Below are 14,502 nucleotides of genomic sequence, written 5' to 3'. Positions count from 1 at the left end.
TCAATATGTTTGTGGGAGGGAAGGAAGAGGAAGTGATTTGCAAAATGATTGATTTCTCTCTAAAGTCCCTGCAGGCACTCAAATGTTCTGTTTGTTCTGCATATGTTCATAAAAAGTGGCACTCATATGGAGCATTTCTTTTTTCCTTTCAAGTTGGGATTTAGAGTCCAGCTTCTTAAACTGTGCATCATACCTTTTTTATGTTTTATATATTTAATATAATACTTATATTATTTGATTATATACATATCACCAACCTATGTATGCACACTTGTACTTGTGTGTGCTTATGTACCTATGTAAATATATCTTATATATACATATACATATATATATACAAACATGTATGTATACATATATACACACCCACACATATATTTTAATATAAGAAGTGACCAAGAGTATTTCCTTTACAGGTAATTAACAGTATTTTTTCTTTTTTAATAACTTTTTATTGACAGAACCCATGCCATGGTAATTTTTTTACAACATTATCCCTTGCACTCACTTCTGTTCCAATTTTTCCCCTCCCTCCCTCCTTCCCTCCACCCCCTCCCCCAGATGGCAAGAAGTCCTATACGTGTTAGATATTGTGCATCATACCTTATGTGAGGTCTTGTCACTGAATATGAGAGTCACAAAATTATGATTTATTATCAGCAAATGTTTGATTTGTTTACCTATTTTATAGGCCCGTATACATAGGGTCACCTAAAAATTTCACAGGTGAAAAGGGCTAGCTAATGGAAAAAGTTTAAGAAGTCCTTGTTCTACAATTTGAAACTATACCCAAAGGGTTATCAAACTGTGCATACCCTTTGATCCAGCAGTGTCTCTACTGGGCTTGTGTCACAAAGAGATCTTAAAGGAGGGAAAGGGACCTGTATATACATGAATGTTTGTGGCAGGTCTCTTTGTAGTGGCTAGAAACTAGAAACAGAGCAGATGTCCATCAATTGGAGAATGGCTGAAAAAATTGTGGTATATGAATGTTATGAAATAGTATTGTTCGCTAAGAAACGACCAGCAGGAAGATTCCAGAAAGGCCTGGGGAGACTTACATGAACTGGTGCTAAGTGAAGTCAGTAGAACCAAGAGAACATCATTCACAGCAACAACAAACTTATAGGGTGATCGATTCTGATGGATGTGGCTCTTTTCAACAAGGAGATGATTCAGGCCAGTTCCCATGATCTTGTGATGGAGAGAGCCAAAGAGGGGGCTGTGGGAACTGAGGGCAGATTACAGCATAGTAATTTCACTTTTTCTTGTTGTTTGCTCACATTGTGTTTGCTTTCTCCTTTTTTCCCTGTTTTGATTTGATATTTCTTGTGTAGCACGATGATTGTGGAAACACGTATAGAAGAATTGCACATGTTTAACATATATTACATTACTTTGTCATATGGGGAGGAGTAGAGGGAAGGGAGGGAAAAACTTCAGAACACAAGGTTTGCAAGGGTGAATGTTGAAAATTATCTATGCATATGTTTTGAAAATCAAAAGTTGTAATACAAAAATAAAATAAAAGCGGAACATCTTTGAGCCTAACTCTTGGACAAAGACAATGTCGGTATCGAATTTGACATTTTCCTTAAGTTTGACAACTGTGCAGCTTAACAATCCTGGCTAAGTGAATTGCACGTGAATTATTATCAGATTGTGTGTGTGGCAGCCTCGCAAGGTATCCTGGCTTGGGGACTATATTGTAGGAGGACTGAGATCAGAAGATGGGCTCAACAGCCAGTTTTCTATTCTCCAAACTGTAAAGCTAAGTCATCAGTAACTTTTCAGTGTCATTATTTAATTACTGTGAAATTTAAAGTCACGTGTTGGGGGTTCAAATCCCAGCTTGGACATTTATTTCCTGTGTGACAGCAAACAGATCACTTAATCCTTTTTGGCTTCCATTTCCTCATTGCTAAAGGATCCCCTGCAAGTTCTCCTTTTATGATGTTTGAGCAGTTGCTCTGATATTAGTAAGTGATCTATCAACAAATACTAGACATAACCAGGCAGGTCTTAAGAGAGATGGGAAAGTCTTGTGCCCTGATAGGTCTAGAGGGGCAAAAAGAAGGTTCTGGGCAGTACCTCTGATGACTCTTACATCTTCCCTATATCTACGAGCAGCTTTTCATGTTTGGGAAATAATAAATGGAATTTCTCATTTAAGCATCTTAGGCTGGAAAGTAAACTTGTGATGTCCTTGGGAAGGGCATGTCCTCTCCAATGCAGGTTGCCAGTTCTGCTGCAATTTCTAGTCTTAAAGAGTATTCTTGAGTGCTGACAGATGCCATGCCAGCAGGAGTCAGAAACAGGACTTGAATCTGGGTCTTTCTGGGCCCAGGACTATCTCATTATTCTTTGCAGCATGCTGCCTGTATTTAGAATGAGAGGCTCATGTCTTCAGAAGGGACCTTCGAGATTATCTAGTCTGTTCCTCTCATTTCATAAATCAGAAAATGGAATCTTTTCACACAAGGGCTCAGGGACCTGGCCAAAGTCAGGGTAGAAAGGGGGCAGATCTTTGATAAATCCAGTGCCCTTTCCCTTATACTACACTTTCACATTTAAAAGTCTGTGTGTGTGTGTGTGTGTGTGTGTGTGTGTGTGTTTGTATGGTGTGTGCGTATCTGTGTGTTTTTGCACGTGCACACACACTTCACCATTGGACCTTTTTTCAGGCCAAGGTTACCATCTTCCAAAACTGCTCAGAGAGAGAATGCTACGGTCAAATTGTCCTGAGCTTAAGCTCTGAGGTCTCTGCTGTCCCCAGTTATCTGAGCTCTACCTAAATATGTGACTGATCTGTGATTTCAGCATTGTGCAACGCTCCTTCCATCAGCACCAATTGGGAACTGAGGATCAGGGTGATGAATTTTCTGAAGCAGGGTTTACCTCAGTATTCCTGTCTCTTAAATTTTGTGTGTGTGTGTGTGTGTGTGTGTGTGTGCATATATATATATATATACACATATATATCTCCATGCATTTATATGTATGTGCATGTACATACATATGTAGAGAGAAATAGTGTTCCAGATAGAGATAACAAATTGATAAAGATCTCTAAGCACATATTATCTACATGGACAAAGCTTACATTACCCTTTCTTCTTAAACTGCTGAAAGCCACAGACTGGCACAACTACTGGCAGAGCAGATAATTTGGGAATCAAATATTTTGTTGCGACAGGATATGTTATAGGACAGGTGTGTGTTCTCAGATCAAAGGCTTCCTGATTTTTTTCTCTGATTCCGTGACAACCTGTTGAAAAGTTGTTGGGTTTTTTTAAAGGGTGGGAAGTCAATTAAAATCTGCGTACATAAAACAAAATTAATGTGACTGATTCCTGATTTCATTTTTAACTTAACGTGAGGGATAAAGTGAGCAGTTGTTTGTAGTTCATGTGCCCATGGCCCACAGCAGGATGTGCCTGTCACTTTCCCCTAATGCCTCTGTGACCTTGAGTAAGTCACTTCCCTGATTTGGAACTCAGGTTTGCCATCTGAAAGATGAAGGGTGTTAGCTTTCTTACGTGTGTGGGAGCCCTAAAATTGGGTGATTCTACATTATCGATGATTATTCAAAACAACATTTAATGTAGAGTGAGAGCTATGTCCTTTAAATGGAGAAAAACTATTAGTTCATGTGGTCTTTTATTATATTAACAAATCCAACTTTTCCCAATGTTGACCCTACTCTTCACTCCTCACCAAGAAAGAACTGAAACTTCAGCAGTGAATACAACTAGTAGACTATTGATTCTTGTTGCTTGACTTTTAACATGATAGGACAGAACTTGGGGGAAATTCTCTGCTGATGTGTTTTATTAAATTTTTAACATTTTAATTGATATATTTTATTTGTATATCATCTGTGCTTCCCATTATCTACACTTCTGCCCTTCCAAGAAAGTCATGCCTTATATCAAAGAATTAAAAATAGGGAATAGACAGTTCAGCAAAAGTAAGCAACCCCTTCTAAGTAGTGTTCCATGCCTTCGGTGAGATATGATGTAAAGCTTTGCCTCCCAATCAACCACTTCTGTTCTTTTCTTAGTTGCAGCTGTTTTATTGATGTAAAACCTGTTCAGTTTCCAGTTTAACTCTGATGTACTACTAGCCTGGCTCCACAGGAACTAGGTAACTATCTTCCTTCCTAGATGAGGCCTGTGATTTGGGCTGGACTGAGTCTTAGGGGAGCCTACCTTTCATGAGAGGAGGCTAGACTCCCTCTTCTTAAACTCAGGGGATTAAGTTCCCTACCTTGCTCCCTGGGGACAATTTAACCTGTGACTCGTGTCTAGATGCTTCCACAAAAAGGAAAAAATGATACTCTGTACAAAATGAATTTGGTACAAGACAAGCAATTTATTACTCTACAGAAAGAAAATATGAAGCAGAAGACACTCACAAGAGCACATTATCAAAACAGGATTCAATAAAATTTCCAATTATTATTACAATATTCCAGGAAGCTAGGCTTAGATCTCCTTAGGGACTAATACAGTGTAAAGGATACATGGTTTGGAAGGTAGTGCAGAGTGAGTACAATATTACAGTTCACCTTTCACCTTTTCTCTGCACTGTCCAAACAACTCCAGCACCAGGTCCAAGAGTAAAAAACCCAGGCTTGGACCAGTCTCCTTGTCAGTGGCTGTCTTCTCTGATGCAGAAGCGCTCCTGCTGCCGGGCTATTCCTGCAACTGATTCAATCATTTGCAGACCAAAATGACTACTCAAACACAGATTCCGACTTTCCAAGGCAAGGCATGTGCCATATCTATATTTATGGCTGCATGGCAAACAGACAATGGGACCCATTCCCCCTTTTCCATCTGACTGTCGGGAAGCAGTTCAGAACAGTTCTTCATGATTGTCAGCAACAAAGGCAGAAAGAGTGAAGGAACAGGTAGCTAAATCTCCATCCACTGAATCATCAGATCTTCTGATGCATCAGTCACTAAGGGTTATCTTCATCAAATCACAGTGAAAGCCATCCCCAGCAAAGATTCACACCCAGCCAGAAGCAATACCCACCCATTCCTTTAAGCTTCTGTGTAGGAACCATGATAATTCTAAGCAATTTCCATGAGGAAGGCAAGGGGAAATGAGTCCTGCTACATAGGCAATAAAATTATAATTTTTTGTGATTGCCTTTACCCTTTATTTGGTTAAAAGAAATCTACCACTTGCCCATTGCTGTGAAAGTTATCTGATATGGGTTCTCTTCTAATTTTTCACAACATACATTTTAATACTCAAGTCATATATCTAATTTGAATTTATTGAAGTTTATGGTATAAGATGTTGATATATATCTAATTTCTGCCCAATTGCTCTCAGTTTTTGCCAGTAATTCTTGTAAAATAAGGAGATCCCAGCCAGATAATTTTTTTGGGGGGGGGTTGTCAAACACTGGCTTATTAAGTTCAGTTGTTTCTCTTTATTGTTTACCTGATGACTTCCACTGATCACTAAAAAAAAAATACTTAAAAATTTTTAAACCAGTATCACATAATTTTCATGATTCGTACTTTATAAGCGCTCTTTCTCCTTCATTCTATTTTATTCCTTGTTGCCCTTGATATTTTAGATTTTTGGTAATGACTTGCAGTTATTTTATATAGTTCTGTGAGGTATTCTCCTGAAGCTTAATGTAATACTGGCTCTTGTAAACTACTTTAGGTAGAATCATCATTTTTATTATTATGAAATGCCAAACAAGAGCACCAAAGAACTTTTTAGTTCTAATGAGGCTTTCCTTAATTCTTTCAATAACTTTTTTTTATAATTGCAACTACATAGGAACTGAGTATGCTTGGCTCCAAGATATTTTGATTTTTGTAATCGTTTTGATTGGAACTTTCCTTTGTGTTATTCACTTATACATTTTTGTTAGTACTGTATGGAGATACCATTGACTTATCTGGATTTGTTTTATATTGTTACTACACTGACACAATTCCTCGTCTAAGCAAACCACTATCTCATCATCCAGTCATTATAGTTCTGTCCTCTTTTTTCTACTTTATGCCTTTAATTTCTTTCTCTTGTCTTATTGCTATTGCTAGAATTATATCAAACAATAGAATTTTTCTCCTATATTTTTTAGGACACAGTCTAGTGTTTCCCCATTCCATATAATGCTGGCTTTGAGTTTTAGGTACTTTTTAATCATGTAAATACAGTTTAGGTTTTTTGGCAAAAATTAAGGTCGTGCCAGTTCCACTTGTGCAGTGATGAAGAGAACCATCTATACCTAGAGAGAGAATCATGGGAACAGAGGGTAGAATACAGCATAGCATTCTCGCTCTCTCGGTTATTATTTACTTGTATTTTGTTTCTTTTTTCTCAGTTTTTCTTTTTCTTTCTTCTCGATCTGATTTTTCTTGCACAACCGGATGGGCTGCGTGAATATGTATACGCATATTGGATCTGGCACGTATTTCAGCATATTTGGCATGTGTTGGACTGCCTGCTGGGTGGAAGAGGGGATAGGGGGAAGAAGGGGAAAATTGGGGGCAGGAAGTTATGCAGGGGTCAATGTTGCAAAAATTACCCATGCATATGCTTTGTGAATAAAAAGCTTTAATTAAAAAAATTAGTGTCGTATTTTGTTGAAGGCTTTTTTCCTGCATCATTGATGTAATCGTGTGGTTTGGGGTGTTTTGTTTTTAATATGATTAATTATGTAATTTGTTTTCCCAATGTTGAACTATCGTTGCATCTCTGGTATAAAGCCAACCTGATAAAAGTGGATAATATTTTTGGATCTCTTGCTATAGTCTTTTTGCCAAGATGTTATTTAGAGTTTTTGAATTGATATTCATTAATTATATTGGCCTATTGTTGTTTTTTTTTCCTTCACTTTCCCCTTTTCTGATTTAGGGATTGGTCTCATAACAGTAGAATATTTTCTTCTTGGTTTCTGAAAATAATTTGTGTGGTGTAGGCTTTAATTATTCTTTAAAAGTTTGACAAGATTCTCCTATAAATCCAGTTAGATCACTGTCTCTTTTTCTTTGGAAATTCCCTTAGACGACTTCATTTCCTTTTCTAAAATTGTTTTGTAAGATCTCTAGGTTGTTTTTTGTTGATTTGGTTTTTTGGGGGGTTTGGGGATAAGTAATTCCCTCTTTTAAATCTTCATTTTTACTGACCTATAATTCTATTTAAGGGTGGAGTTGAAACCACCTGACTTCTTTTTAGAACTAATGCCTCAAAATCTGTACCAGTAGACTGTGAAATTGCCATGTCTCCAGGGATATCTATAAAGCTTTTCTAGAAATTGGACTATATCATTTTCTAGCATATCCTTTTGAAGGAACAACCTCGGGGGTAGGGTAACACGGGAGAGGCCTCCATCTCTTTTTTATTCCTTTGCTTCTATTTCAGCCTTAAACATGTCTCCTTGCTCTCCACTGCTACCCCACCTCCATTGAACAGAGAAGGAGATTCCAGCTTTGTAGGGCTGAGAAGATATCTGACTTCCTATCTTTCCACTGATTTGCCAAACTGAATCCCCAGATCTAGAAGCAGTGCCTGAACCATAAGGAGCCAAAGACAGATGGAAGCCAGCAGAGATCATATTATGAATAAGGGAAAACATTTGGGGACTCTCTTGAATGAGGAAAAAGAGGTTCCAGAAACAAAGAAATGGAAGTTGCAGCTTATGCTCTCTCCTAGAACCTATCCATCTTTCTTTAGATTCCTCATGTACTTAGGGAAAAGCATGTTACAGCCCTTTTAAGATAGGAAAAACATTTTATTTCACTGGTTTTAATGTTCTAGCCTAGTCCAAATGCCCTTTTCTACAAACTTTATATTAAGGCTGAATGGTTGCATATTTCTCCAGTGATAATCTTTGAGGAAAGAACATGAGTGGAGACTTGAGTTAATATTCCTGGCACCTCAGAGTTACCCCTGAAATCCTAAGGAGAAAACTCTATCAATCTAGCTCAGTAGAAAGAATGAGAGTTGGGAGAATGTGGGCTCAATATCTGGAACAGAGATCACACGATCATAGAGTCAGAAGAGGGTGGGAAGTGGGAGGCAAACCACTGAATCCATCCTCCTAACTTTATAGTTGAAGAACTGAAGGCACAGAAAAGTTAGAAGACTGGCTCAGCATCTTATATGTTCAGTTAAGTATCTAAAGCATGATTCAAATTCAGGTCTCCCTGACTTCAAATTCACCTCTTTATTCCATAGGTCACCTACTTTCCTTAGAAGAGAGTCATCTAATTTCCTAAGAGGGTAAATAACTTGTTCAGGGTCAAAGGAGGCACTTGAATCCAGAGCTTCCTATCTTTGAGGCCAGATTCTTCCCTACTTTACCATGCTGCCTCTAAAGATTCCCATTGTTCTTTTGGTTTCTACTCTCTGTTATGATTTTACCTTATTTGTTTGGTTAATTTTTTTGAGCCTGTTCTGGGCTACTCTTTAACTCCAATTCAACTGCCGGTTCTTCCAATTCAAGATCAGTAAGCAAGCATTTCTAAAGCGATTACCGTGTGCCTAGTGCTGTGCTAAATGATGAGAATACAAAGAAAGAGCAGTCCTTGTCCTGAAGAACTTCAGCTCCCATGATGATGGCAGTGACAGTATGTCAATAACTTGTTATATGGCCCATACATAGTCTTTGCATTTCCCTATGAATAGTGAAGCAATTGTTGGCAATGGTTGGACAGTGGTAATAAAAGAAATGAAACTGCCAAAGGGAGCAGAAGGACTTGAGTACTGCCATGGATCCAGCTTGTCCCTCCAGCAACAGAAGCCCTAACTGCTGCCCGTTCATCTTTTATTGGTCTTTTTCTGTAAATCCCCTCCAGACCTTCATGCGTCCCACTGGAACTCTTTCTCTAGTTCTTTTACCAGTGGGTGGATACCAGTGCAACATTCCAGCTTCCCATTGGCTTTTCAGCCTTCTGTTCCACGGCTCCATCTTCCTGGTGCTTTTCTTGGACCACTTCTCTTGTCCACTTCCCAGGTGTTAAATGGTTTGCAGCTAGCCCATGGTGATCCTGTTCCTCTTTATTATTGCCCTTGGTCATAGAGAACCTAAAGGAAATTTTCCTATTACAATTCAGATACATGTTTAATTTCAAATCATTTCTAAACAATCACCTTTGATGAGTGTTACATGAGATGTTAAATACTGATGAAATTCAGGACCAGTGTGCATTTGTGGAGGCAGTTCCACCCTGAGAGTTGCCCACAGGAATGAAATCGGACGTCCAGTCACACTATAGTCATAGTCTAGCCTGATGCAGAAAGCACGTAACTGACCTTTAGAAAGTTCTTTGATATATGGCTGGCTTTCCTTATAACGGTGTAATGTGATGGATGGGACATTTTTTAAACAATGCCAGAAAAATAGGATTTCAAAGATACAAGAAACAAAGGATCATATTTCCCGGCATGCCAAACAACAAAACGTAGCTACAAGTAAACACCTTTAAATATAGATGTTTAGGGACATGAGTGGTATACATCAACAACCACCGCCACAACCTAGAGTTATTCAATAATGAAGGGGCAGAGTGTAAACATGATTTTACCCTACACAAGAGAATTCTTGTAAGACTGGAAAAAGGTATATATAAATCAAGACTATTTGAAAATTCAACAAGACCAGCCGATCTACTGAATCACATTGGAACCGATTTTATCTACTGCAAATTGAGAATATATTCAGTCAGAAACCCCAGGAAAGCTTCTGAATTTTGCTCTAGTTGCATAGCAACCAAGTAAAATTCTGGGTAATGATTGATTGAGATTAATCAATAAATGTGTTAATTTAGTAGTGTCTCTGTATTTGACAGTCACAGCATCACAGACATCAGGGGAACCTCAAAAGTCATCTGGGCCAGCTGGCCAAGAATCCCTTCTCTAATTTGCTCCAAAAGGCATCATCTAATGTTTGAGTGAGGACTATGTCATCCTCCGAGATTCAACTAGTTGCCCAAGGGACCATATTCTATTTGGGGATAACTTGTAGATTTTGAACTGGGAGAAATCCCAGAGGTCCTCTAATCCAGCCTCCTCCTTTGACATATGAAGTCCTGAGTTATTAAGTGGCTTGGCCACGGTTGAATGGGTTAGGGTGAGAATAGATAGTAGGGCTAGGAGTAGAAGCCACATCTTTCTCCAAAATACCAATGCTAGAACTCTTATTTGCCATATAGTTCGAGTATTTTTTCCCTTCTTAAATCTTAATTTGTCTTTTAGCAACTTTTGCCCATTGGCAGAACAATTCAAATCCCTCTTTCCTATGATAGTTCTTCACATACTTGAAGCCAGTTATCCTTTTCTCTATCTTAAGCTTTGTCTCTAACCCCTCTGGTGGCTTGACCCCCCCAGGTCACAATAATAGTTCATCTGGGTGAGCCCAGAGTGCTTGAGGAGTCCATAGTCAGTGAATGATATATATTATGTGTATTACATGTATTAAACAGTAGCATTATAGAGGAAGGTACTATCCCTGGGGAATCCCTCTTCCACTTGATTTCCATGCTGGATTTTCTTTATGACTATTAACATCTTTTCTGAATATATATCCCCTTACGTAACGGCTCACTTTACATTCATTATCGAAAGGTTATCAAATAAAGGTAGTTCTGTTGTTCTTTATTCCAAGGAATGAAGGAATGTTGTATATACTTTTTTTTTTTTTGGCTGAGGCAATTGGGTTTAAGTGACTTGCCTAGCGTCACACAGCTAGGAAGTGTTAAGTGTTTGGGGCCAGATTTGAACTTGGGTCCTCCTGACTTCAGGGTTGGTGCTCTATCCACTGTGCCACCTAGCTACCCCTGGAATCTTATACAATTTTGAACAAAACATGGGAGGAATCACTGTTTGGGAGCACTTTTAAGACTGTGTTTCCAAATCAGACATTTTTAGAAGAAACAAATCCATAAGGTAAAATTAAATTGAAATTGGGACAGTGCGACAGAATAAAAGGATAGATATGGAAATAAGCACCTATTATATTCCATACACTATGCATTGTAGAATGCTCCTCTGTGACTCGCTCCTGTTATACATCAGAATGTTTCCCAGAGGCTTTTCCTACCCTACAATTATAACCGAAGTCTGGGTGATCAGAATATACTTGGAGAGATTATCAAAGTTTGGCACGAAGTGGCCTTGACTTCCAGTCTAACCATGAAGCAGGGGTCTATGAAATAGCAACTTTGTCCCATTTCCCATATTGCATCTCACATCTGTCTCTGGGAGTAATTACATCACATTTGTCAATAAGCTCTACTCATTTGTGAAGTCCTGGATGATATAGTACACAATTCTAATAGTATCAAATTGCTATGCTTATTCCTATGGTCCCTCCAACAATAACTTTTTAAATCTTTTGCCATCTTTGCCAAGTCAGTGAGTGTAAGATGAAACCTCAGAAATGTTTGATTTCCATTTCCTTTATTTTTAATAATTTTGAACTTTTATATACCACATTTTGCATTTCTTCTTTGGAAAAGATTTGTATCCTTTCACCACTTCTTTATTGGGGACTGCCAGGTTGTATTGGTATTATTCTCTTGTAGATTCTGGTGATAGACTCTTCTCAAAGATGTTTGATAACTTTTTTGCTATCTGAATTATACTTGTTCGTGAATATCCTTTGAATTATATATAATCATAATTTTCTCTTTTGTCGTTTATAGTCTCTTCTCTTTCATGTCTGACCAAAAATTCTTCTCCTACCCAACTGTTTGAAATATAACCTTCCACTATTTTCTTTCTTATGCTACGATTTTAATTTGTCACTATGCTTCTCCATGTTATATTATTTCATCTAGATCACAGTGCTATATGGTAACCAATAACCAGACAGGCCAAAATGGAAAATCCTAAAAATTAGGCGGAAAATGAGCAAAATGGCAGACAAACCAGAATGCAGTAAGAAAACATAACAAAATAAAGGAATATTAGATGGTAGCTAAAATGTATATACTGTTTTTATATATTATGCTTTTATATAAGATTTGCACAATGCTTGATTCTTTTAGTTCTCATTAAAAAAAAATCTAAGAGGGAGATGATATTTTGCTCATTTTGGAGAGAATAAAACTGAAAGTAAAAACTTAAAGAACTCATCCAGAGTTGGGCTTAGTGAACCACTGATGTCTGAAGGAAAGACAGAACCTTGTTGATGCTTTCTACCCTTCTCCCTGCTCTGAGATGAAGCCAGAGTAACTTTCTTTTTTAAAAAAATAAAAAAGCCCTCAGAATGTCTCAAGAAATATAAGTCTTAGGGAAAAAAATTAAGATTGATTTTTTTCCCTGATATATTTTTGATATAGAAAGCAGAGTTCTCAAAACAGAATTTAAAAACAATTACCAGAATGGGCAAAATGGAATCTGTGATAGAGAATCTCTCTAAAGAAGTGGAAAAGGTTAATAGATTCAGGAACACTAGAAGACTGAAGTGGAAGAAAAGTTGGCAGACTAGAAATAAAAGGCAAAAGCATTAAAAGAACACATGAATTCTTTACAAAACAGCTGGTGGACCAATGTGCCCAAGAAGAGCAGCAGGCTCAGTGGGCCTGGCCAAGCTACACACTCAGCAGAGAACAGACCCAATGAGCCCAAAAAAGCAACATGGCCACTTAAGAAGTCTTTCCCCTTAGGGGGCAATGTGAAAATATCCCAAATGGATATTGGGAGCTTTGCAGTTTAGGAGGCATAAATTGCCCCTCCACCTGTGTTCCCCTGCATCATGGACATAGCATCATGTGCAATCTGTGTACCTGGATAACTGTACTCAAGACCACCTGGCTAGTGAGTTTTAATTGGAGTAAGAAGTGCCCCTGAGGTGCTACACTGAAAAGTAGTTGCCTCAGTTGAACAGAAGGAAATCTTAAAATTTCATTGCAACAAGGTGTCTCCCATGCATGTGATGAGATCATACACTTGTTTTAGTTTTTTTTTTTTCATTTTTTTAATTAAAGCTTTTTATCTTTCAAAACATATGCATGGACAATCTTCAATATCATCCCTTGCAAAACCCTGTGTTCCAGTTTTCCACCTTCCCCCATGCCCTCCCCTAGATGGCAAGTAGTCCAATACCTGTTAAACACGGTAGAAATATATGTTAAATCCAATATATGCATATATATTTATACAATTATTGGCCCACACAAGGGAAAAAAAAGAGGAGCAAAATAAAATGCAAGCAAACAACAACAGAAAAAGTGAAAATGCTCTGTTGTGAACCACACTCACTTCCCACAGTCCTCTCTCTGGGTGAAGATGGCTCTCTCCATCACCAAACAATTGGAACTGGTTTGAGTCATCTCATTGAAGAGAGCCACGTCCATCAGAATTGATTATTGTATAATCTTGATGCTACCATGTATAATGATCTTCTGGTTCTGCTCACTTCCATCAGCATCAGTTCATGTAAGTCTCTTCAGGCCTTTCTGAAATCATCCTGCTGGTCATTCCTTACAGAACAATGATATTCCATAACATTGATATACCACAGTTTACGCAACCATTCTCCAAGTGATGAGCATGTATTCAGTTTTCACCACAAAAACATTCTTGCACATGTGGGTCCCTTTTCTTCCTTTAAGATCTCTTTGGCATACAAGCCTAGTAGAAACCCTGCTGGGTCATAGGGGATGCACAGTGTGAGAACTTTTTGAGCATAGTTCCAAATTGCTCTGCAGAATGGTTGGATCTGTTCACAACTCCACCAACAATCTATTAGCATGCACATCTTTTTAAAGTATTTTAAATTGTTTTCTTTTTTCAGTCAAGGAAAGTCTATTTTCTTTCCATCCCACGTCCACCCGCCCCATTGAGAAAGTGAGAAAATTCCTGTTACATTCACCTAGAGTCAAATAAAACTAATTCTTACATTGTTTGTCTCCTAAAAAATATTTCTCATTTTGCACTTGGGCCATTGCTCCTCTGTCAAGAGGTGAATAGCATGTTTCATCATGAATTTAAGTCCCTGAATGATTCACTGGGATCAATGCTGTCACAAATCATTTAATCCAATGATTTCATACATCTGAATATCAAAAAAATTAAATATGCTTGAGTTTATCAAGCATATTAGGCATTGTCATGAGGAATATATTGTGTAAGGTCAAAATGGAAAAAATACTGCAGCAACAACACTTATAAAAACAGCAACACACTAAGGTTTGCAAAGCTCTTTATGTTATTGTCTCATGTTGATGGGAGATGAGATCTTCCAGCTGTTCTGCTTTGCAGCATGCTGCTGTCATTGAGCTTGGGAATACTACGGGCCCCCCTTGAGATGTAGGACCACTTAGAAGAAGGTCAGTCTAAAAATTAACACAGGAGAAACAAAGCGCATGAATAACACCTCTTACCCAGACGAGGACGTGCAAGTGAATGGAAAGTCCATTGAATGTATGTATGTATGTATGTATGTATGTATATGTATGTATGTATATGTATATATATATATACACACAGACATACATACATAGACATGTATACGCA

This window comes from Antechinus flavipes, chromosome X, assembly GCF_016432865.1.
Source record: "Antechinus flavipes isolate AdamAnt ecotype Samford, QLD, Australia chromosome X, AdamAnt_v2, whole genome shotgun sequence".
Classification (NCBI taxonomy): Eukaryota; Metazoa; Chordata; class Mammalia; order Dasyuromorphia; family Dasyuridae; genus Antechinus; species Antechinus flavipes.
The sequence above is the reverse complement of the archived record's forward strand: the minus strand, read 5'-3'. Positions refer to the sequence as shown.